Source organism: Schistocerca cancellata, chromosome 2 (assembly GCF_023864275.1).
Source record: "Schistocerca cancellata isolate TAMUIC-IGC-003103 chromosome 2, iqSchCanc2.1, whole genome shotgun sequence".
In the NCBI taxonomy this organism is placed as follows: domain Eukaryota; kingdom Metazoa; phylum Arthropoda; class Insecta; order Orthoptera; family Acrididae; genus Schistocerca; species Schistocerca cancellata.
The window spans coordinates 834,866,012-834,891,979 of record NC_064627.1 but is presented as its reverse complement, the minus strand read 5'-3'; the positions used below and the strand labels follow the sequence as shown (position 1 = coordinate 834,891,979).

At 41.2% G+C, this 25,968-nt stretch overlaps 1 long non-coding RNA gene across 2 annotated transcripts in view; it reads right to left on the bottom strand.

Moving 5' to 3' along the window:
- Positions 1-5,839: 5,839 nt before the first annotated feature.
- The window catches only part of LOC126162740 (uncharacterized), a 77,322-nt gene continuing 57,193 nt past the window's right edge, over positions 5,840-25,968 (bottom strand). For both annotated transcript variants that reach the window (XR_007535106.1, XR_007535107.1), the window contains exon 5: positions 5,840-6,291. This is a non-coding gene — a long non-coding RNA (uncharacterized LOC126162740). The remainder of the gene's footprint in view (positions 6,292-25,968) is intronic.

Sequence of the window (25,968 nt, the reverse complement as noted above, 5' to 3'; positions counted from 1 at the left end):
CTGACCCCACCGACACCCCGCACCCCTACCTTCTACCTTCTTCCTAAAATTCACAAACCCAATCATCCCGGCCGCCCCATTGTAGCTGGTTACCAAGCCCCCACAGAACGTATCTCTGCCTACGTAGATCAACACCTTCAACCCATTACATGCAGTCTCCCATCCTTCATCAAAGACACCAACCACTTTCTCGAACGCCTGGAATCCTTACCCAATCCGTTACCCCCAGAAACCATCCTTGTAACCATTGATGCCACTTCCTTATACACAAATATCCCGCACGTCCAGGGCCTCGCTGCGATGGAGCACTTCCTTTCACGCCGATCACCTGCCACCCTACCTAGAACATCTTTCCTCATTACCTTAGCCAGCTTCATCCTGACCCACAACTTCTTCACTTTCGAAGGCCAGACATACCAACAATTAAAGGGAACAGCCATGGGTACCAGGATGGCCCCCTCGTACGCCAACCTATTCATGGGTCGCTTAGAGGAAGCCTTCTTGGTTACCCAGGCCTGCCAACCCAAAGTTTGGTACAGATTTATTGATGACATCTTCATGATCTGGACTCACAGTGAAGAAGAACTCCAGAATTTCCTCTCCAACCTCAACTCCTTTGGTTCCATCAGATTCACTTGGTCCTACTCCAGATCCCATGCCACTTTCCTTGATATTGACCTTCACCTGTCCAATGGCCAGCTTCACACGTCCGTCCACATCAAACCCACCAACAAGCAACAGTACCTCCATTACGACAGCTGCCACCCATTCCACATCAAACGGTCCCTTCCCTACAGCCTAGGTCTTCGTGGCAAACGAATCTGCTCCAGTCCGGAATCCCTGAAGCATTACACCAACAACCTGACAACAGCTTTCGCATCCCGCAACTACCCTCCCGACCTGGTACAGAAGCAAATAACCAGAGCCACTTCCTCATCCTCTCAAACCCAGAACCTCTCACAGAAGAACCACAAAAGTGCCCCACTTGTGACAGGATACTTTCCGGGACTGGATCAGATTCTGAATGTGGCTCTCCAGCAGGGATATGACTTCCTCAAATCCTGCCCTGAAATGAGATCCATCCTTCATGAAATCCTCCCCACTCCACCAAGAGTGTCTTTCCGCCGTCCACCTAACCTTCGTAACCTCTTAGTTCATCCCATGAAATCCCCAAACCACCTTCCCTACCCTCTGGCTCCTACCCTTGTAACCGCTCCCGGTGTAAAACCTGTCCCATGCACCCTCCCACCACCACCTACTCCAGTCCTGTAACCCGGAAGGTGTACACAATCAAAGGCAGAGCCACGTGTGAAAGCACCCACGTGATCTACCAACTGACCTGCCTACACTGTGATGCATTCTATGTGGGAATGACCAGCAACAAACTGTCCATTCGCATGAATGGACACAGGCAGACAGTGTTTGTTGGTAATGAGGATCACCCTGTAGCTAAACATGCCTTGGTGCACGACCAGCACATCTTGGCGCAGTGTTACACCGTCCGGGTTATCTGGATACTTCCTAGTAACACCAACCTATCCGAACTCCGGAGATGGGAACTTGCTCTTCAATATATCCTCTCTTCCCGTTATCCACCAGGCCTCAATCTCCGCTAATTTCAAATTTCCGCCACTCATACCTCACCTGTCATTCATCAACATCTTTGCTTCTGCACTTCTGCCTCGACTTTCATCTCTGCCCAAACTCTTTGTCTTTAAATATGTCTGCTTGTGTCTGTATATGTGTGGATGGATATGTGTGTGTGTGCAAGTGTATACCCGTCCTTTTTTCCCCCTAAGGTAAGTCTTTCCGCTCCCGGGACTGGAATGACTCCTTACCCTCTCCCTTAAAACCCACATCCTTTCGTCTTTCCCTCTCCTTCCCTCTTTCCTGATGAGGCAACAGTTTGTTGCGAAAGCTTGAATTTTGTGTGTATGTTTGTGTTCGTTTGTGTGTCTGTCGACCTGCCAGCACTTTCATTTGGTAAGTCACATCATCTTTGTTTTTAGGTATATATATATATATATATATATATATATATATATATATATATATATATATATATATATATATATATATATATATAAACAAAGATGATGTGACTTACCAAACGAAAGTGCTGGCAGGTCGATAGACACACAAACAAACACAAACACACACACAAAATTCAAGCTTTCGCAACAAACGGTTGCTTCATCAGGAAAGAGGGAAGGAGAGGGAAAGACGAAAGGATGTGGGTTTTAAGGGAGAGGGTAAGGAGTCATTCCAATCCCGGGAGCGGAAAGACTTACCTTGCGGGAGGGAGGGGGGGGGGGGGGGGAAGGGAAGGGACAGGTATACACTCGCACACACACACACACACACACACACACACACACACACACACACACACACACACACATATCCATCTGCACATAACAGACACAAGCAGTGGAATGTTTAAGCAGATACATGAATTTTAGCTTTTTCCACAAAGGTTCTTGCAGTAGCTGCACTGTCTTGTTTCAAGTCTTCTGTATCTTAAATGATCTAGAAATTCTGCTACTGAATAGAAGCAATGATGAAGAGATTAGCCAATTCAAGAGCCTTTCACTGTGCTGTTGACTAGGTGAGAGAAATGTGGAGAAATGTTATGAGAGAGGAGGTTTCCATTAACCATGTGTTGCCATATAAGTCTAAGAACCACTACATCACTGAAGAGTTTTCTACAAGATGTTTCATTATAGACATTACAAAATAAACTTATTGCATACTTCTCTAGAATAAACACTTTTTTGACCTTAGCTTCACAGATTCAAAATATTATGGTATAGGACAGCATTGAGTGAAAGTATGCTAGCAATCCTATCTGCAGGGAACCTAACTTATCAACATACTGGTGCCACCTCAATTTGTCATCTATCTGGTTGCTTAGGAATTTCACACATGTAGTTTTATCCAGTGTGTACCCTTTGATCTCTGCTGCTGGTGACTGTAAATTGTCTTTAATGTTTTGAATTGCATAATATGAGTCTTTGTAAAATAAGGGTTAATTTGTTTATTATAAAAGAATTTTATGGTTTTTCAGTTATTCTACTGGCTCAGTTTGATCTGGGTTCTTCATCCATGTAGTTGTGTTGTTAACAAACATTACAGTTATGATCGGGCCTCCAATGAGATTAGTCCTATTCCTATGATATGATCTGTTACTTTGCGCCTCTTTTTGCATTATTAGTACACTGCCTGCCAAAAAGTGAAGCATCCAGGAGGAGAGGAGGAAACAAAATGAAACTTCAAGGATTAAGAGGATATGGGATTATGTCAGTGATTAGAAAATAAGTTAAATTTACAAAGAACTTGGTAGTATGAGTCTATTTATCAGTATGGTGTTGCACTCCCTCTGGCCTGGACTTACGCACTGATTTTGATGGGAAAGGTGTCATAAAGCTGTCATATCCTTTCCTGGGGCAAGTCGGTCCACAACTGTTGTAACTCGTCCTTGATATCCTGGATACAGGCACTGAGATGGAGTTGGTATCTCAGAATACACATTCTATTGGGGACAGATATGGGAATCTTGCTGGCCATGGGAGTACCTCAACACCATACAGACAGTAAATGAGTAGATGAGCATTGTCCTGTTGAAAAATGACATCATGATATTGTCACTTGAGAGGAAACACATGAGGCCGCATGAATTTTGTGACATACTATTCTGTAATCAGCATTCACTCAATCACTACCAGTCATGACCTGAAGTCATACTTGATGGCTCCCAACACCATTACCCTGGGAAAAAAAGAAGTACCAGTTTTGAAGGAAGAAAGAGTAGAATTTAGTGTCAATAGTTCAGTCATTAGAGATGTAGTACAAGTTCAATTTATGAAAGGATGAGAAAGGAAATTGGCCATGCCCTTTTAAAAAAACATCCTGGCATCCATGCTACACTGCTTTGTTATGACCCTAGAGTAACACACCTGCAACTCTGCAAAACATTGGTACAAGGGGCCTCTCACCAGATCATCCCCATACTTGCTGACAATGTCATCTGGGTTAATCCGGAACCACGATTCATCACTGAACAGATTGTGACATTACTTATCAGAAGTCTATTCTTCCTGCTCATGCAACCAATCCAAATGGAGCTATTCGTGTTGTGGTGTTAATGGCAACTTACACAGGAGGCCGTAATTCTTTAAGCTGGCTGCTGGTAGTCTCTGACAAATGGTGCTGGATGACAAACAATGTCACATGGAATCCTGAACTTTATTCTCAGATGACAACATGAATGTAAAGAATTATAATGTGTTTGGTACTCAACATGGTGATCCTCCCTTGTGGTTGTCAGATGTGGTCAACCTGAATCTTGTTGATGAGGAAGTCTGTCCTCACATTTCTATGCAATCCAATATCAAAGGACTGTCACATCTGAATGCCCCCTAAAGCCAGATATTGCACAATTCCACAAGCTAGTCAGATGAAGACCCACAATGCAGCCCCTCTGATAGCACTGTCTCACATGAGTACGTGGCTTCTCAAAGTCCTTCAGTAATCACTCAACACCTGACACTGTTCATGCCTGATAACAACATGGACAGCACTAATGCAATCTGGTAGCCATTCTATACATCACAGAGAACTGCAACTCTAATCAGTTAGATGTCAATGGATGGTATGTTCATGTATGAAGTTACATTGACATCTAATCATGTCTTCTTTCTGGATCCTTCACTTCTTTTTTCAGGCAGTGTTTATGACTGTCACACGAGGGAATGCCTGTAATACTATAAAATTTTAGTTTTCATAGTACACTTTTATAGTGTGGGAACCTAAGGCATTTCTTCCCAATTCCACTAGAACTGGATTTGTCAGATCATTACTGTTTTCCAGTTGAGAAGTCTTTAAAGAAGCCAAAAGGTTATTTTTAGAAAGATGGTTTAATATTTTTTGTAAGCTACCTTCTCAAAAATGTTTGAGAATGAGTGAAGGAGGGAGATGCGTCTATAATTTGAGATATCCTTCTGATCTCCACTTTTATAAGTGGATGTTATTAACATGTATTTCAGTCTTCAGGAAATACATCTTGACTATAAGTTACAAAGACAACTCACAATACAAGGTTTTTGTATTTTGATTGAAATAGTTATTATTTTTCTGTGGCCTGATAACTTTTGTGATTTCATTTACATTTTATTTGTTAGAATTGATGTCTCCTGATGGAGTATGCAGTATCTGTCTAAGTCCTTGCTAAGGCCCAATTTGGTTTGATTTGATTGTCAATGACCTGAGTACAACACAATCTGTTTTGCTGCTATTGTAATCAGGGCATTGAATAAAATTTATCTCGCCAAGTTTATTCTTTTTGTGCCTAATAACACTCTAAAATTCCTTTGTTTTGTTCTTGTAATTTTGAATTTTTTGTGCATGGTACATGGTTCTTGACACTTTTTTGTGATATGGTGAAAAATCTTGCAGTAATGTTTGTAACACATCTTTTCATGTTGATTGTTTTAAATAAAGTTTAAACAAAGTACTTTCTTCACTGGAATAAGACAATTTTATTCCAAATGTTAATCATCCTTCTATTGCAGCTTCACTATAATTGTGGCAGAGAGAGAGAGAGAGAGAGAGAGAGAGAGAGAGAGAGAGAGAGAGAGAGAGAGAGAGCGAGAGAGAGAGAGCTGAGGGATTCTGTATCATAGGTGCAATATTTTGTAGTTATATGCCTTCCACATTTCATTATGAAATTTGGAACACTTTTCTTTCATACATGTAGAATGTGCTACTTAAAGTAATGACTGCTCTTTCTACAAACAATACATTGAATGGAAAGATGACATAAAGATTAAGGAGCCACAAGTCTGAACATTTTTGTTTCTTTATTCTTCAGAAACTGTAACAAATTTTGTACTTATGACTGAAGTGACAAGTTAAAGGGTTCATCAGCCAGCCAATCTCTCTAATGAGTTTCAAATGGCAGCATCATTGTAAACTTGACTTCAGCCAACAGAACAAATTTACATATCACATTTCTTCTCTTTGAGGCAGCATTTTTATATGACAGTTGCAAAACTGTATAGCTATTGTAAAAATTCACAGAATATGAACTGACTTATTACAAAAAAACATTCTTCATTATTTAGCATAGAAGTTCAAATTTTCATCCTTCAACTACATGAATTGTGAACTCCAACTGTAGGCAATATTCCTTCAACTATATGAACTGTGAACATTAAAGTCTTCCAAATTACTGTGTTGTAGTTTTAACTTCTGTTGCCTGAGGTTTGGTTATCTCCTTTGAAGTCTTGTTACCTGGGTGAAAGACAAACAGGAAGCACTTTTAAACAAAATACAAGTAGTGTACATATTCTTGTATCATCATAATACTGAATGGATACCATAATTACATTGTTGCCATAGGTACAAACTAAGACAACAGTGGCAGAGTATAAGAAACTGTAATGCAGTATTATATAAATCTGAGATGTATTGGTTTGATATGGTGTAGAGTGTTGAATAGATTACAGTCAATAGTATGCAAACAACCATTGTATTAAATTTACAACAAACTGTAAGAGACTTCTGGCTACACAATTTCATAACTGCTTAGATTTATGATGGAGTGGTTATATTCTATGGAATATAAAAGCAGAAAACTTATTTATCATTATACACTAATCAGCCAGAACATTATGACCACTAACCTACTATTGGTATTAACCTATCCAGGTGATAGGAGCATCACCTGGTAAGTAATGACAGCTAGTCAGACACATGAACAGTGCATGTAGTACCAGTGAGTGTGCTGTTTGTGAATAGAATGGGGAAGGCACACAATCTATCTGAGTTTGACCGAGAGCAGATTGTAATGGCCCGGAGGCTTAGCACGAGCATTTCAGAAACAGCACGACTTGTTGGGTGTTCAAGGACTGCTGTCATGAGTGTCATCAACATGTGGTGGTACCAAGTTGAAACCACATTAAGATGCCATGGGATTGGGTGAACACCCCTCACTACAGATGTATGACCCCATAGGCTGGACAGATACTTGTTCGGTGGGATGGAGACTAGCTGGCGGCTATGGCGAACATTCACATGAGCATCCATCGGTCCAGTGGAGCTCTTGCAAGGCTCCATGGTAGCCAAGGAGTACCGTATACTGGTTGCAGACCATATACACCCTCTCATGACGATTGTGTTTCCTGATGACAGTGGCATTTTTAACAAGATAATGCACCATGCCACAAGGCTAGGAGTGTGATGGAGTGGTTTCAGAAACACAATGGCAAGTTCCAGTTGAAGCTTTGGCCCCCCAACTTGCCAGATATGAACCCGATCAAACACATCTGAGATGCAATTGAGCATAGCATCAGAGCTCATCGTCCTGCTCCCCATAATGTATGGGGATTAGGTGACTTTTGCGTGTGCAGATGTGTTACTAACTCCCGCCAGTGACCTACCAAGACCTTATTGCTTCCATGCTATGATGTGTCGCCACTGTTATCCATGCCAAAGGTGGACATACACGCTATTAAATAGGTGGTTATAATGTTCTGGCTGATCAGTGTAAGTATTATTGGTAAATAATACCAATATAATTTTTAGACAGTAAATATCATATGCGCAGGCAAGTTTGGATAGTAAGATAAGAAAAATCAGTAAAATTAGCAGATAAAAATATGTACGGGTAAAAATAGTTTTGAAAAAAAAAATACTATTCAGATTGATATCCCACAAGCTATTCAGCTAAAAGTTCTGTAAGTTTTCAAGATAACTGTGTCACTTATGAGAGAGTTTTCTGCCTGACACTACTTTACATAAATAGTTACATGATTTAAATCAAAAGACATAAATACTGTACCAAAAATAATTTTATGTTCCACCACACACGTACTCATTATTTTTCCTAAAAAAAAAGGTAATTTGAGTAATATTTATCTAAAGAAAAATCATCATGGAAAATGTTTTAAGTACAGAACAATTAGTATGATACTTATGAGTGCAGTATTGACAAGAAAAAACTGTACTTCTAAACACCAAACACCAGTGTTGCAGTCAGTACAGATTAATTACCATTTAAATCCCCTTAATCTGTTTCATGAATTATTAACAAGAATGGTGCAGACAAGAAGTACACACGAGGAGGAGGAAGCCTAAATCATTATTTCACTGAAGCCTCTTCTCATTTATCACTTTAGCAGTCTAAAAAAATCTTATGAAATTTATCAGTCATGTTCAGTACCATTTTAAAAAATCTGTTATTTTTCCAGTAATATTTTGAATTTCCTGTATTAGTATCTATCTTCAAAATAAAAATCTCAAGCTCTATATTTTAGATAAACTATCCATATCACACCATTAAAGAAAAGGAACAGTATATATTTCCCTCCAGATACCTGTGTCATACAACCAAACATGCAGAAGACAATGGATTGCCACTCACCAGCTAGGGGAGGCAGTAAGCAGAAAGCAAGCATGTAAAAAAAATGAAGTCTTACAATGAAGTTCTTTGGCAGAGCTAGCAAAAAATTGCTGACTGGGGTAATTACTGATTGGAGACTGGATTGGCGGTGGTGATATGGAAGGGGTAGGGGTATGGAGTCAGGGAAAGGACTGGACGAGACAAGGAGATTCAGAGGCTGGTGTTTGGATGGGAAAGTGGAGGGGTGGGGTGGGGGGGGGGGGGGGGAGGGTTGTCAGATTTTGGTTTCAAGTGTAGTGTGTACATTAAGATCACATGTAAGAGAGAATAATCATAGTACTTAGGTTGTACACTTCCACATTTTCTTTTTCTGAGCTGTGAGAAAGGATTTTATGCTCTAAATATAGGTTAATGACACAATTCTTTGGTGTATGACACTAAATTTTGTATAGCATCCAGAGAGAGTTTCTACAACATAAAAATCACTTATGTGCACATCTCACATACTCTGTTGCCTGAGTAGATGCATCCTGTGGGTAATAACTTCAAGAATTATTCAGGAGAACCCTACAGTTTTATAGCTAATACTGCAGGTCAAAAAAATTGTATCCAGGGTCACTACGGAATTGACAGGGCCTTTGATTATACCTTTCACCTGGCTGCCAACCATTAGACTCAGTCATTCCTGGGGATAGTACCATAAGTTGAGAAACAGTAGTTGTCTTCACTATTTTTCACCAAGTGAGGTGTCACAGTGTTAAGGAAAATGCCAAGATGGTTCCTTTCAAACAGACACAGCAAATTTCATTCCCTACCCTGCCCCAGTCAGAGCTAGTGCTCACCATAAATGGGATGTTAAAAGTCACTGTTTCTTCTTTTTAAGCCACTGAGCAAAATAAGCCAAGCAAGATCTCTAAATGCAGATGAAAGATGACATTCATGTCAACAAAGGTTGTGAAATGCAGTGTGTTGACCAAAGTTAGTTCAACAGCAGCCAGAAGAGCCCTACATCTCAGATGAAACATGCTGCATATCTCTGACCCATGTTTACCTTCACCTCAAAAATACTTAATCCACGAACAGTTTGACATTCACCCCTATGTCATAACAAATCCAATGAGATCAGAAACAATGGATGATCCAGAAGCATCAAAGGTGATATCGGCAGCCATCCTCTCAAAAACTACACTGCTGCCATATTCCACCAGCTAGCTGGTCATGGTCAGTGCTGCTTCCAGCTGTTCACATACAATGGTGAGTGCACACTACATACACACACACAGCAATCACCATCACTAAGTATGTGTCACTATCAGATACAACTAATGCAGCAAGGGAATTTAAAAGCTCTACAGTTGTCTCATATGAAATAAGAAACTGACAGATGATTTACCAGTGAGCACAAAAAGAGCCTAACTAAGGCTAAAGTGGATAAGTACATGTGCTCTCCTAAGATTTTAATATACAACCTAGCCATCATAAATACAAAACAAGTAAATAAGATGTAATAAGTTGAGCAATGAAAAACAAGAAACAATCTCAAATGCAATCATAATGATCTACCCTACAAAATAAGAAAACTAAATTGGATACAGTAAATACATTAGACATTATCCACTTGTTTGCCCAACCAGAAACCTTAGAGTTAACAGTGCAGATACACATATTTGTACCTGACTAAGACAATGTCTGAGATTATATAAACCATTTTATTATAACATTTACTTTATTTATAAAACAATTATGCAAAAAAATCAAAAAGTTCAAAAGAATAAGAAAAAATAAAATTGAAAAAAAGGACAAAGAGGAACGAGATGTAAGGAGTTAAAAGCACCAATTCTGTGTACCATCAATTCTACAATTTTTTGGTTGGTTTGTGAAGGTATGTGGCATCAGATATCTGCACACAAGTCGTAATTCCCATAAATAATGGGCCGCTGATTTGTGTACATAGTGATAGCACCCAATAGTGATCCAGAACAATTTCACTGGATTCACATCAGGCGAGTTTGGTGGTCAAGACATCAACATGACTTCACAACCATGCTCTTCAAGCCACTCTACATCTACATCTACATCCATACTCTGCAAGCCACCTGATGGTGTGTGGCGGAGGGTACCTTGAGTACCTCTATCAGTTCTCCCTTCTATTCCAGTCTCGTATTGTTCGTGGAGAGAAGGATTGTCGGTATTCCTCTGTGTGGGCTCTAATCTCTCTGATTTTATCCTCATGGTCTCTTCGTGAGATATATGTAGGAGGGAGCAATATACTGCTTGACTCCTTGGTGAAGGTATGTTCTCGAAACTTCAACAAAAGCCCGTACCGAGCTACTGAGCGTCTCTCCTGCAGAGTCTTCCACTGGAGTTTATCTATCATCTCCATAACACTTTCGTGATTACTAAATGATCCTGTAATGAAGCGCGCTGCTCTCCGTTGGATCTTCTCTATCTCTTCTATCAGCCCTATCTGGTACGGATCCCACACTGCTGAGCAGTATTCAAGCAGTGGTCGAACAAGCGTACTGTAACCTACTTCCTTTGTTTTTGGATTGCATTTCCTTAGGATTCTTCCAATGAATCTCAGTCTGGCATCTGCTTTACCTACGATCAACTTTATATGATCATTCCGTTTTAAATCACTCCTAATGCGTACTCCCAGATAATTTATGGAATTAACTGCTTCTAGTTGGCTGACCTGCTATATTGTAGCTAAATGATAAGGGATCTTTCTTTCTATGTATTCGCAGCACATTACACTTGTCTACATTGAGATTCAATTGCCATTCCCTGCACCATGCGTCAATTCGCTGCAGATCCTCCTGCATTTCAGTACAATTTTCCATTGTTACAACCTCTCGATATACCACAGCATCATCTGCAAAAAGCCTCAGTGAACTTCCGATGTCATCCACAAGGCCATTTATGTATATTGTGAATAGCAACAGTCCTACGACATTCCCCTGGGGCACACCTGAAATCACTCTTACTTCGGAAGACTTCTCTCCGTTGAGAATGACATGCTGCGTTCTGTTATCTAGGAACTCTTCAATCCAATCACACAATTGGTCTGATAGTCCATATGCTCTTACTTTGTTCATTAAACGACTGTGGGGAACTGTATCGAACACCTTGCGGAAGTCAAGAAACACGGCATCTACCTGGGAACCTGTGTCTATGGCCCTCTGAGTCTCGTGGATGAATACCGGGAGCTGGGTTTCACACGATCGTCTTTTTCGAAACCCATGCTGATTCCTACAGAGTAGATTTATAGTCTCCAGAAAAGTCATTATACTCGAACATAATATGTGTTTCAAAATTCTACAATTTATAGACGTTAGAGATATAGGTCTATAGTTCTGCACATCTGTTCGACGTCCCTTCTTGAAAACGGGGATGACCTGTGCCCTTTTACAATCCTTTGGAATGCTACACTCTTCTAGAGACATACAGTACACCGCTGCAAGAAGGGGGGCAAGTTCCTTCGTGTACTCTGTGTAAAATCGAAGTGGTATCCCATCAGGTCCAGCGGCCTTTCCTCTTTTGAGCGATTTTAATTGTTTCTCTATCCCTCTGTCATCTATTTCGATATCTACCATTTTGTCATCTGTGCGACAATCTAGAGAAGGAACTACAGTGCAGTCTTCCTCTGTGAAACAGCTCTGGAAAAAGACATTTAGTATTTTGGCCTTTAGTCTGTCATCCTCTGTTTCAGTACCATTTTGGTCACAGAGTGTCTGGACATTTTGTTTTGATCCACCTACCGCTTTGACATAAGACCAAAATTTCTTAGTATTTCTTTTGCCAAGTCAGTACACAGAACTTTACTTTCGAATTCACTGAACACCTCTCGCATAGCCCTCCTTGTTTGTCTGCAAGCCCCGCCTTGTTTATCTGCAAGGCTTTGGCTATGTTTATGTTTGCTGTGAAGTTCCCTTTGCTTCCGCAGCAGTTTTCTAACTCGGTTGTTGTACCACGGTGGCTCTTTTCCATCTCTTACGATCTTGCTTGGCACATACTCATCTAACATATATTGTACGATGGTTTTGAACTTTGCCCACTGATCCTCAACACTATCTGTACTTGAGACAAAACTTTTGTGTTGAGCCATCAGGTACTCTGAAGTCTGCTTTTTGTCACTTTTGCTAAATAGAAAAATCTTCCTACCTTTTTTAATATTTCTATTTCCGGCTGAAGTCATTGATACAGTAACCGCTTTATGATCGCTGATTCCCTGTTCTGCGTTAACTGTTTCAAATAGTTTGGGTCTGTTTGTCACCAGAAGGTCTAATATATTATCGCCATGAGTCAGTTCTCTGTTTAACTGCTCAAGGTAGTTTTCAGATAAAGCACTTAAAAAAATTTCACTGGATTCTTTGTACCTGCCACCCGTTATGAATGTTTGAGTCTCCCAGTCTATATCCGGCAAATTAAAATCTCCACCCAGAACTATAACATGGTGGGGAAATCTACTCGAAATATTTTCCAAATTATCCTTCAGGTGCTCAGCCACAACAGCTGCTGAGCCAGGGGGCCTATAGAGACATCCAATTACCATGTCTGAGCCTGCTTTAACCATGACCTTCACCCAAATTATTTCACATTTCGGATCTTCATCAATTTCCTTCGATACTATTGCACTTCTTATCGCTATAAACATGCCTCCCCCTTCACTGTCCAGCCTGTCTCTGCAGTACACATTCCAATCTGAGTTTAGAATTTCATTACTGTTTACATCCGGTTTCAGCTAACTTTCTGTCCCTAGTACTATGTGGGCATTGTGACCGTTTATTAATGAGAGCAGTTCTGGGACCTTTCTATAGATGCTCCTGCAGTTTACTATTAGCAGATTAATATTGTTATTCCCTGTTGCATTTTGCCTACTCCTACCTTGCCGCATCTCAGGAGGCATCTTGCTGGGCCTAGGGAAGGAATTCTCTAACCTAAAAAACCCACATGTGCACTCCACACATACTCCGCTACCCTTGTAGCTGCTTCCTGCGTGTAGTGCACGCCTGACCTATTCAGGGGGACCCTACATTTCTCCACCCGATAGCGGAGGTTGAGAAATTTGCACCCCAGATCTCTGCAGAATCGTCTGAGCCTCTGGTTTAAGTCTTCCACTCGGCTCCAAACCAGAGTACCGCGTTCGGTTCTGGGAACGATACTACAAATAGTTAGCGCAGATTCCACCCCGCGAGCGAAGCTTTCCGCCTTCACCAACTCCGCCAACCGCCCATATGAACTGAGGATAACCTCTGAACCCAGAGAGCAGGAGTCATTGGTGCCGACATGAGCAACAATTTGCAGTCGGGTGCACCCAGTGCTCTCTATCGCCGCCGGCAGGGCTTCCTCCACATCTCGGATGAGACCCTCCGGCAAGCAGACAGAGTGAACACTGGCCTTCTCCCTGCCCTTTCCGCTATTTCCCTAAGGTGCTCCATCACCCGCCTAACGTTGGAGCTCCCAATCACTAATAAACCCCTCCCCCTATGTGCCTGCTCGAACCTTGCTGAAGGGGCGGCCACATGTCCACTCACAGGCAGAGCAGGCAATGCCACACGGCCAGCCTCCACATTGACTGTGCCACTGTGGCATGATTCTGGCTTCAAGACATGGACAATTATACTGCTGAAAGATGATATGACCATCTGGAAAGACATCAAGCATGAAGGGATGCAGGAGGTCCGCAGTTGAAATGTCTTCAATTATAACCACAGGTCCCATGAAAATGCAGGAGAATGTTTTCCATAGTACAATACTGCTCCCACCAGCCTGTGACCATGGCACAGTGCATGTTTGAGCTGCCATTCACCTTGATGAAGGCGTTTACGGAGATAAACATCAACCTGGTGTAGCAATAAACATGATTCATCTGAAGAGCCGATATGTTTCCAAAGATCCACAGTCGAATCCTGATGGTCCCGTGCCAACTGAAGTCATAATTGTTGAAGTTGTTGGATCAACAAGGGAACATTCAGGGGTCATCTGCTGCGGAGTTTCATGTTCAACAATGTACCCTGAACAATGTGCTCCAAAACACTTGTGCTAGCCACAGTATTGTGGTCTTTCGGCAGATAGGCCACAGATCACCATCTATCCCACTTTACAGAGCAGACAAGCCTCCAAATCCCATGTTCTGTGGAAAATCATGGACCTCCAATCATTTAGAGCTTAGTGGTAGTTTTGCTGTCCTTCTGTCTCTTTCCATAAATATTGATGACAGCAGCACATGAATATTCGACCAGTTTCACCTTTGTCGAGATAATCGTTGACAGACTCTGCATAATAATAATAATCTGTCCTTTGTCAGAGTCACTTGTCTCAATGGATTTCCCCATTTGCAGCCCACATCTCTGCTAAAATGATCCCCCATCTGTCTGCTCTGCTTACATACTTTCCCTACCGCATCATGTGCCCACAGTGCCACTAGGTGGCCTACCGCATCATGTGCCCACAGTGCCACTAGGTGGCATCCAACATTGTGGTGAACAGTGGTCATAATGTTTTGGCTGTTCAGTTTATATAGATCAACTGAAGTACAGGATATAAATTTTACATTTTTTGCTTTTTTTGCCTTCACTAGTACTAGTATCCTATTCTTCAGATGACCTATATAGGTCAACTGAAGTACAGGATACAAATTTTATGTTGCCTTTTCTGACATTCACAAGTACTACTATCCTATTCTTCTTTTTATTTGTTTTCACAGGCACTAGTATCTCACCCTTCAGTTGGTAAACTGAAGTACAGGATACAAATTTTATGTTTGTTGCTTTTTTTTGCCTTTAGTAGTACTAGTGTCCTAGTGTTCTGTTGATACTAGTACTAGATAAGTCGAAAAAAACTGACATATATAAAATTTGTATCCTGTACATCATTTTTGCTAGCACTTGTATCCTGTCCTTCAGTTGACCTATGTAGATCAACTGATGAATAGGATACTAGTACTTTCTACTGTGAAAAAATGATATGTGTAAAATTATGTTTGAATTATGGATACATGTTGTATATGTCTATGATCCGTTTTCTCTGTACTACATTCCTTTGTTTCTCAACACTCATATATGTCTTTGTAATGGATGATATGTGGCAACTTGTGACATCATTTTCCAGAGCTGATGGGTTGTATGCCATTCTTCAGTATTTCCCAAATTTTTGTGTGGGAAACAAAACTGTGAAGAATCCTATGTTGACTCATTAGTGCATGATATAATAATTATACACACACCCAATAAAGGTGTTCGGTGTACAGGCACTAAAATCAACAAATTCTGCTCTAGAAGAAGCATTAACAGGCGCAAAGATTTTCAAATGTCAGATGCAGCATAACACAATTTTGACGAAACCATTGCATCTTCTGTAAAACTACTTAAAACATTGAAAGTAGCAAAGCGAAATTTTCATGAAAGCAAGATGGAGTCTGTATAACAGTGTTCCCATTCACACCACAGCAAGTGTGATCAAACTCATCAGATTCACTTTTCTATTCTACTCTGCATAGGTAGAATACAGTTTTGGTCACTTGCAGATGTGGGAGCCCATGCATTAATATGGCTGTATGCATGGGTGGTAGGCCCAATAAGCCAGGTGCAGTGGGTTGGAGAGCTGCAGGGTTTGCACCTGTGTAAAATTTCAGTCAACCTACATCCATATACAGGGATGGTGAGTGCATCCCCAGAGCTGGCTCATGCCATTACTTTGTGCATCTACATTTTGAAGGTCCTGACCATATGCTCAGCTTCAAAATTGGCTGCAGGATGGAAAGGGGCAGTGGTCGGGTTCTTCATGACATTGTGTTGATACAAATTCTGAAACACAGATGCCTTGAACTGAGGGCCATTGTTGAAAATGGGAAGAAGATGCCATTGCTCCATCTATTGAAAATATTATGGATAGGGTACAGATGGTGGTTGCTGTGTTGGTGACAGCCATCTGTGTCACATAGAGAAAGTTAGAGAGGGCACTGACAACTAGCAACTCCTCAGAACAGTCCAGTGATATCAACATGCACTCTTTGACATGGGTGGTCATGGCACAGCCATGGTTTAAACTCTGTAATGGGGCTGACTGAGTATGAACACATGCCCAGAAAGTCTGGATGGTATGTTGTGATGTAAACACCAGGCCAGTATATGTGACACCACATTATTGTCTTCATTATGTACATTCCTGAATGAACATTGTGGAGGAGTTTCAGTATGTGGAGGAACTACCATCTGGCATTCAGGATCACCTGTAGCCAACCAGTGTGTGTGTGTGTGTGTGTGTGTGTGTGTGTGTAGTGAGTGAAGTGTTATGAAACAATGTGTGTATAGTGTGTGCAGTGACTGATAGTGAGATATGAGTGAACAATGAGGCATTACATTATTTAAAAAGCTATTTGTAAAAAAGTATTGCATACCAGGAGTAAATCTAATATCTAATGATTGTCTCTAACTAGAAGTCTGTAAATATATGGGTAAATGAATTAGCTTACTTTAAATTGATCTAAATTTGTAAATACTTTGACATGTCCAATATCCTTATAAAAGGAGATCTATGGATGAATAAAGCTACTACAACTACAATATGATACAATAAGTGATGTTAAGCCTGCACCATAATGAAAATTGTGTGTGCCAGGCAGATGGCAGATGTGGTCAGCCCCACTATACAGCAGACAGGACCATGTGAGTAGTGTATCATGTCTTTTTTCTGCTAGCGTGCCATAATTGGGAATTTATTGAGAGTATATTGTTGACTGGCTTCCAAGGCAAAACACTATGTGCCTGAAACTTCCTGGCAGATTAAAACTGTGTGCCAGACCGAGACTCGAACTCAGGACCTTTGCCTTTCGTGGGCTAGTGCTCTACCACTGAGCTACCCAAGCACGACTCATGCCTTGTCCTCACAGCTTTACTTCCGCCAGTACCTCATCTCCTACTTTCCAAACTTCACAGAAGCTCTCCTGCAAACCTTGCAGAACTAGCACTCCTGGAAGAAAGGATCTTGCGGAGACATGGCTTAGCCACAACCTGGGGGACGTTTCCAGAATGAGATTTTCACTCTGCAGCAGAGTGTGCACTGACATGAAACTTCCTGGCAGATTACAACTGTGTGCCAGACTGAGACTCGAAATCAGGACCTTTGCCTTTTGCAGGCAAGTGCTCTACCATCTGAGAGACCCAAGCACGACTCATGCCTCGCCCTCACAGCTTTACTTCTGCCAGTACCTCGTCTCCTACTTTCCAAACTTCACAGAAGCAAAGGTCCCGAGTTCAAGTCTCAGTTCGGCACACAGTTTTAATCTGCCAGGAAGTGTCATATCAGCACACACTCCACTGCAGAGTGAAAATCTCATTCTGCATTACATTGCCTGTCGAGCTCTGCATCTGAGCCACACAACAAGCAGGAAAGTGTGTCTGCATTTCAATGCTTCGTGGTGGGCTGATAATTGATCTTGCAGGTATTGTTGCTCTGAACAATGGCCACCACTGCAGCCGCCATGTCATCGTATCAGAAAGTTTTGAATGGAGACTGAAAAGCAAAATTAGAGCTTTCTGATTGGCAGTCAGGTGAAACTTAGAGCCATAGAGATACACATAAAATTCTCAACACAGTGTACAATAGCCAACAGCCAATCCTTCAGGCTCAATTTTCAAATAATTACTCTGTGCTACATTTAACACTTTAGATGCAAATGCCATCAGATTATCTGTGGGATAGCATGGCACCAACACCACAAAGTCATGTACCACTGGCAAATGCTAAACATGTGCCAGGATGGTATGTTGCAAAACAAGGTGCCACCCTAAAGCACTTTATAAATTACACGAAAGCTTCCTGCCACATCTCTGAATTAACACATTTTTTTATAATTTAAAACCTTTTTTCTGCAAATTATTAAGCAGGTGGGAAATCTGGACCACATTGGGAATAAATTTCACATAATAATTGGAGTTCTTCAAAGTTCTTAGGAGCCTGTAAATTAGTCATTGCATCCACATAATCTTGTGTGGGCATAAGCCCTTCTTTGCATAAGACATTTTCCAAGTATTTGACACTTGGCTCAAAGAAATTGCATTTGTCAATGTGATAATGAAGACTATGGTCTTGGTGATGCTCAAGAAACATCTGTAGAATGAGCTGCTGTGTGGCTCTGGTAATGAGAAAGTCATTTAAATAATTAACACAGCTGGAGATACCTTGGATGAGTTGATCGAGGTATTTCTGGACTATTGCATGAGCACTTGTGACCCTAAATGGCAACCTGTTATAATTATACATGCTGGATGTCATATTAATAACTAAAAACTGTTTCGTCTGATCATCTACAGGCAACTGAAAGTAGGCATCAATATCTATCTTTGAAAAATAATGGTCCCCTGCTAATTGTGCCAACAATTCCTCCAGCCTAAGAACTGAGCATTAATGTTGTTGTTGTTATCTTCAGTCCTGAGACTGGTTTGATGCAGCTCTCCATGCTACTCTATCCTGTGCAAGCTTCTTCATCTCCCAGTACCTACTGCAACCTACATCCTTCTGAATCTGCTTAGTGTATTCATCTCTTGGTCTCCCCCTACGATTTTTACCCTCCACGCTGCCTTCCAATACTAAATTGGTGATCCCTTGATGCCTCAGGACATGTCCTACCAACCGATCCCTTCTTCTGGTCAAGTTGTGCCACAAACTTCTCTTCTCCCCAATCCTATTCAATACTTCCTCATTAGTTATGTGATCTACCCATCTGATCTTCAGCATTCTTCTGTAGCACCACATTTCAAAAGCTTCTATTCTCTTCTTGTCCAAACTATTTACCGTCCATGTTTCACTTCCATACATGGCTACACTCCATACAAATACTTTCAGAAATGACTTCCTGACACTTAAATCTATACTCGATGTTAACAAATTTCTCTTCTTCAGAAACGCTTTCCTTGCCATTGCCAGTCTACATTTTATATCCTCTCTACTTCAACCATCATCAGTTATTTTGCTCCCCAAATAGCATTAATGGCAGACTCAAAATCACCACAAATTCAAAATGGTGCATTTTGTTTCTTAACTATTGACCATGAGGATAACCCATTGGGTAGATAATGCTGGGGATATAGGTATCATACTCTGTAACCTATTGAGTTCAGCTTTAACTTGCCCACACATGGCAAAAGGCACTAAATGAGCTCTACAAAACTTAGGCATTGCTAATTCCTTTAAGGGTCGGTGGGAATGGAACCTTGTTGTGCAACCTACTGCAGGTGCAAACAGCTGTTTATACTGCGCACATAAAATTTCCAGTTGTGTGTCAGATATGACAGCTGAAAATAGTTTCACTTAGTCCTGAATCTGAAAACCAAAAAGTGTAAAAGGTCTAAGCTGAAAATGTTAGTTTTTGTCAAAGTACAGACTATTAGCACAATTAGTTGCTGAGCTACATTTTTATACTTTGCTTGACTATGATCTCACACAACAGTGGGTTCAACAGGACACTGTACATCACCACTCTACACTGAGGGGACCTCAGCTGTGGGGAACCAATGTGCCAGTATGCGTTCTCATTAATCAGAGATATTGATGCACCTGTGTCCAATTGGAAATCCACTGCTTCTCCATTAATATCAACTTGCAACATGAGCCTATCCATTCCATCTGCTGCTGCTTTGGGCACTAGCAGGATAGCATGCAGTGCACTGACAGGCTATGTTTCTGTTACCAGCCAGCTGGCACAGACACACAATAGAAGCCCCAGTCTGCAGCATGCAAAACAGGTGATGTCACAGAAGGGGCAGTGATGCTGTGGGCCACTACCTGGACATGGTTTGACATGCCAACGGCAAACAAAGCATTTCTTTTTTTTTGTACACCTACCAATGATGAGGTGGTGAATTTTTAACTACTGCACTAAATACTGAATCCCATGTCACTGGACTGCCAGATGAATGGGTGCTCAGTAAATTGATTATAAGTCATCAGTTGATCATAGGACATAACATCAGCATCAGAAGAATTGTGAAAAAGAACTGTGAAACATTGCTTGTGCTGACACAGTTACTTTGTGAGCTTTGACATGTTTTAACACATCACTCTGGTTTGGATCAGATGACTCCCAAGCATTCCCACTAACTTCTCTATCAGGAGAAATACATATAATAACACCACAGACTATTGAGGTGGCATACAATGTGCCACATTGCTCACAGTAAAAAGATCACATTTGTGTGCTAAGCCTTACATGTCAGCAGCCCATGTTGTGATATGTCTGTTGCATTGTTTTGAGGCTACTTGCAACTATGAAGGTTTGGTGACTGTAATCGTCAGTCAGAAAATCACAAGCATCAGGAAAGCTCAAACTACTGGAGTCCAAGAGTGGACATAGTTTTTGCACATATAGTTTATTGCTAAAAGTCAGTAAGAGTGCACACTGATGTTCTGGAACAGTTACTTGATTTGACTTGTGAAGTGAAGAACAAAATGACATAAATTGACCTCCCACCTGTCATCTGTCTGTAGACCCATTCCCCCACCCCGGCTACAAACAATCATATGAGTAACCTTGGCAGTTGTAACAGCAATTTCTGTTGCTTCCCATGGAAGTCTCACTGTTGTTCTTATTACTACTGTTCCCACCATTTTTTGAGCTGTTGTTGTTGTTGTTTTTGCTGCTGTTGTAGCTGTAACTGATGCTGTAAGAACTTTAGAAACTCAGGATTTATGCCTTACAGGGAGTAGTTGCATGTGGTGAGAAAGTATATGTTGCCACTTTTCTGTCCTACTCTGCATAAACAGAACACAGTTCCTGATCACTTGCACTGGTAGTAATACAGAGAGTGGTAGAACAACACAAACAACACACAGTTCCAGAGGTCAGTGATGGCAGAGTTCATGAAGTGAACAGCTAACTAAAAACAAGTCCTAAGAGTAGGAAAGTCATATTAACTATACAGAACAGACCAGAGAGCAATCCAAATCACAAACATAGCACAAATAAGATCAAAACTCTACTGTTCAAGGGCACATATCTAAAGGCTTCATATTTAAAGGCTTCAAAGACTAGTGAGAGTCTGACTGGCTAGTGCCGGCCACAGTATTTACAGTCAGTCTCACATCAATGGATGGCTCTATGTGACTCACTTGCCGCAGTGGTGCCTCATGCTCTAACAAGCTGCAGCTGGAGTATGTGGAGTATGTAGCCTGAGTACCTCTGACTTGTTCTCCATACCAATAATTGCAGCTGGGCAAGGAATCCAAATCACTGTCAGATTCTAAATTCATCTTCATCATACAACTCAGAATTGAAACCCAAACATCCATTTAGCAATAAAGCCCAAACAACAGATCAGTAGCAGCACACATTTGAATCACAAGCTTCAAGCAGTCACTCTCCCACAAAACCTCACCACTCCAAGAGCAGGAAGTGGTATCCATGATGTCCAGATTGTTTTACCAAACATATGTGCATTCAATGCTGAATAAGGGACATCTGCAAAAGTGGCACCTTGTTACACTGACTATGCCCAACCAGCATAAACATTTTATAGCCATAGTTGAACACTTCCACAACGTAACTTCAAAAGTTCTCTCTCATACTAATGATCAATAATCATAATGGTTACTATCCTATAGCAAGGGCCACATACTTTTGTGCAGTAAATGCACTGTAATTGCATTGCACACAAAAGAAAAGGATAATCAGCTGTCACAGTCCTTTCTCAGTTGTGCCATCACATCAGACACTACACATTTTTTGGATGGATGCTTTATCACCTTTTAGGTTTGAAATAGTAGATGACAACAACACCTATTAACACTTAGCAGTTGTTCCATTTGATGATATTGATTCAATGTGCAAAGAATTTTCAGATCTATTTTCAACAGGCTTAGGGCGTGCAAATAATTATGTTGTTCAAATTCAGTTAAAGTCTCCTGCAGTAGCTTGCAACTTTAGAGCTAGACCAGTGCCAGTAGCACTGCAAAATGACCTCAAGTCCAAAATAGATTGTTTGGTGCACACCCATCATGTACAGTTGAAGGGATCACCACTGATAGTATTATGAAATGAAAATGGCACTCTATGTGTATGTGATGACTTTACATCAACTATAAATGCACAGTCACAGATTGACACTATCCTGTTCCTAGGGCAGAAGATCTCATGCCGACACTCTCAGGTAGACAGCTCTTATCTACAATTGATCTATCTGAAGTTTATTTACAAGTGCCGGTAGACAAACTGTCCCATCAGTTCATTGTCATCAACATTCCATTTGAACTGCACAGATACAACAGATTGCCTTTCAGAACTGCTAAAGTACCAGAAATTTTCAACGTTTTTTGTTATTATGGTATAACTTTCCAGCCATTTATGCTAGCGTGTGCTTGATAATGGTCATTTTACTGAAACTGGTAGCAAATTTAATTGTGGAAAATAAGGGACAGCTGAAGGTTCACAATGAATTTTAACAATTTTTTGGAGCAGCTGACTCTAGTCATTCTGAACATAGTTATCTGAACAATATATTAGTAAGTGGCTTTACAAGAGAACATCATCTTATGAACTTATGTCTACTGTTCCAGACACTAAAGCAAAATTAACTAAATTGCAAGCTACAAAAGTGTGACTTCTTTCAAGAGCACCATCCAAAAATTCTATACATTTCTTTATGGCACATAATTTCACCATATAACAAACCATTAATTTCCTTGTTCAGTTCTAAGAGCCCCCTTCCAGAAAAACTGCACAAAGTCTACAATGCTGGGCCCTCTTCCTCAGCAATTACAGTTACTTAATTCATTATTAACTCACAGCATAACATGCCAATGCCACTACCCTATCCAGATTAGCTGTAGGACCAGATGCCACATTTGTTTCTCAAGAAACACTACGCTTTCAAATGGATGACACCTTACAATACCATCTAAAAGAGTTTCCAGTCACTGCATCCATAATTGCAAAGGCTACAGCTGAGGACCTTATCCTAAACCAAGTTATGAAATACACTGACCAAGGTTGGACGGAACTCCTCCCACCCCACTCTCTCTTTCAACTCTCTGCACATATCTTCGCCAACAAAACAGGATCCAATTGTACAGAGAGTACACAGGATGATGATGATTGCTGGGTGGTCATCCTGCTGCCACTGCATCAGTGTGTCATAAACCGCCCGCATACTGACCACTATGAGATGGCACCTACAAAGGCACTCACATGGTGGTATGCCTACTGGCCCGCCATCATACAGGATATCAAAACAATCCACTCATGCCCATCCAGTCTGCACCCATACAATGGTTACATGCCTAGCCAATGCAACATTGCCCTTGAGAGAGTGTCCACATGGACTTTGCTGGCCCCTTCCTCAGAGAGGAAGTCTACATCTACATCTACATCTACATGGATACTTTGCAAATCACATTTAAGTGTCTGGAAGAGGGTTCATCGAACCACATTCACAATTCTCTATTATTCCAATCTCGTGTAGCACGCAGAAAGAATGAACACCTATATCTTTCCATACGAGCACTGATTTCCCTTATTTTATCTTGGTGATTGTTCTTCCCTATGTCAGTCGGTGTCAACAAAATATTTTCGCATTCAGAGGAGAAAATTGGTATTTGGAATTTCGTGAGAAGATTCAGTCGCAACGAAAAACGCCTTTCTTTTAATGACGACCATCCCAAATCCTGTATCATTTCTGTGACACTCTATCCCATATTTCGCGATAATACAAAATGTGCTGCCTTTCTTTGAACTTTTTCGATGTACTCCATCAGTCCTATCTGGTAAGGATCCCACACCGTGCAGCAGTATTCTAAAAGAGGACGGACATGCATAGTGTAGACAGTCTCTTTAGTAGGTCTGTTACATTTTCTAAGTGTCCTGCCAATAAAACACAGTCTTTGGTTAACCTTCCCCACAACATTTTATGTGTGTTCCTTCCAATTTAAGTTGTTCGTATTTGTAATACCTAGGTATTTAGTTGAATTTGCGCCTTTTAGATTAGACTGATTTAACTTGTAACCAAAGTTTAGCAAGTTCCTTTTAGCACTCATGTGACTGATCGCACACTTTTTGTTATTTAAGGTCAACTGCCACTTTTTGTACCAGTCTGATATTTCTTTTAAATCGTTTTGCAGTTTGTTTTGATCTTCTGATGACTTTATTAGTCGATAAATGGCAGCATCATCTGCAAAAACTGAAGACGGATGCTCAGATTGTCTCCCAAATCGTTTATATAGATAAGAAACAGCAATGGGTCTATAACACTACCTTGGGGAATGCCAGAAGTCACTTCTGTTTTACTCGATGACTTACCATAAATTACTACGAACTGTGACCTCTCTGACAGGAAATCACAAATCCAGTCACATAACTGAGACAATATTCCATAAGCACGCAATTTCACTATGAGCCACTTGTGTGGTACAGTGTCAAAAGTCTTCAGGAAATCCAGAAATACAGAATCGATCTGAAATCCCTTGTCAATAGCATTCAGCACTTCATGTGAATAAAGAGCTAGTTGTGTTTCACAAGAACGATGTTTTCTAAACCCAAGTCATAAACTCATTTTCCAGTTTTAATGTAGTTTGAATGTCAAAGGCCACAGCAAAGGAGACAATAAGTGCCTTGCAGAAAATATTCACCATTGAAGGGGACCAGAAATAATCAGGTTCAGACAGTGGCCTTCCATTTTCAATCAGTAAGTTTCAGGATTTCTGCTCTCAGAAAAGCATAATGTTGCTGACAAAGGTGCCATTCCACTCAGTCCCAGTGGTGATTCCAAGTGGTTCATCCTCACCTCTAAGGTGCAGATGCAAAGGATGCTGTTAACTGCACCCAAAGCCGAGGCCCTGACCCGGTTCCTCACCTCCTACAGCACTACACCAATACAGGGTCACAGTACTGCATGGGCCCTGACAGCAGACCCTCTGGGACCTCCTGAGGCATACAACATGACCACACCAACCCAATTTTCACCCTCTCTACCTCTGGGCACATAGGTTTGATCTGTCACCTACAGGATGGTCCCAGCATGAGTACCAAGCATCATCAGAACCACTTGGGAACAACAAATATTCACAGTGGATCCCAATGTTGCCTCGTTGGTATGATATGTCAACCAGCTGTCTCCACACTTAGCAGTTTCCACCTGCAGACTATCATTCCTGTCCCTAGAGCTGGTTCAACACAACTTCAGATGCCTGGAAAACTCACATACCCAGGTTCAATGCCGCTGGACTTGGTCCCCAACGTAATGAGATCATTTTCCACTTCCAAGCCTGCTGACTTCCTGCAAGGACCTGGAGATGGGAATATCAGCTCCAGCATCAGCACCACACTCCTGCCACAGCAGAGGATTGATAGAGAGCTTCTAGCTGGCTTGCCCGCCAACACCTCCTCCCTAACAGTCGGCAATCACAATACCAACAGGAACACTTCCAGCTTTTGTGCCAATGGGTGGAAGGAAGGAGGAGGAATCTGTATCTCTGTCATCTGACAGTGAGGTCAACAACCTGTAATGTCTATTTTCAATGGCTCCTTTGGCGGCCAGCAGGAGATCTCAGTGGGGCATCCTATGGGCTTGGCTGCC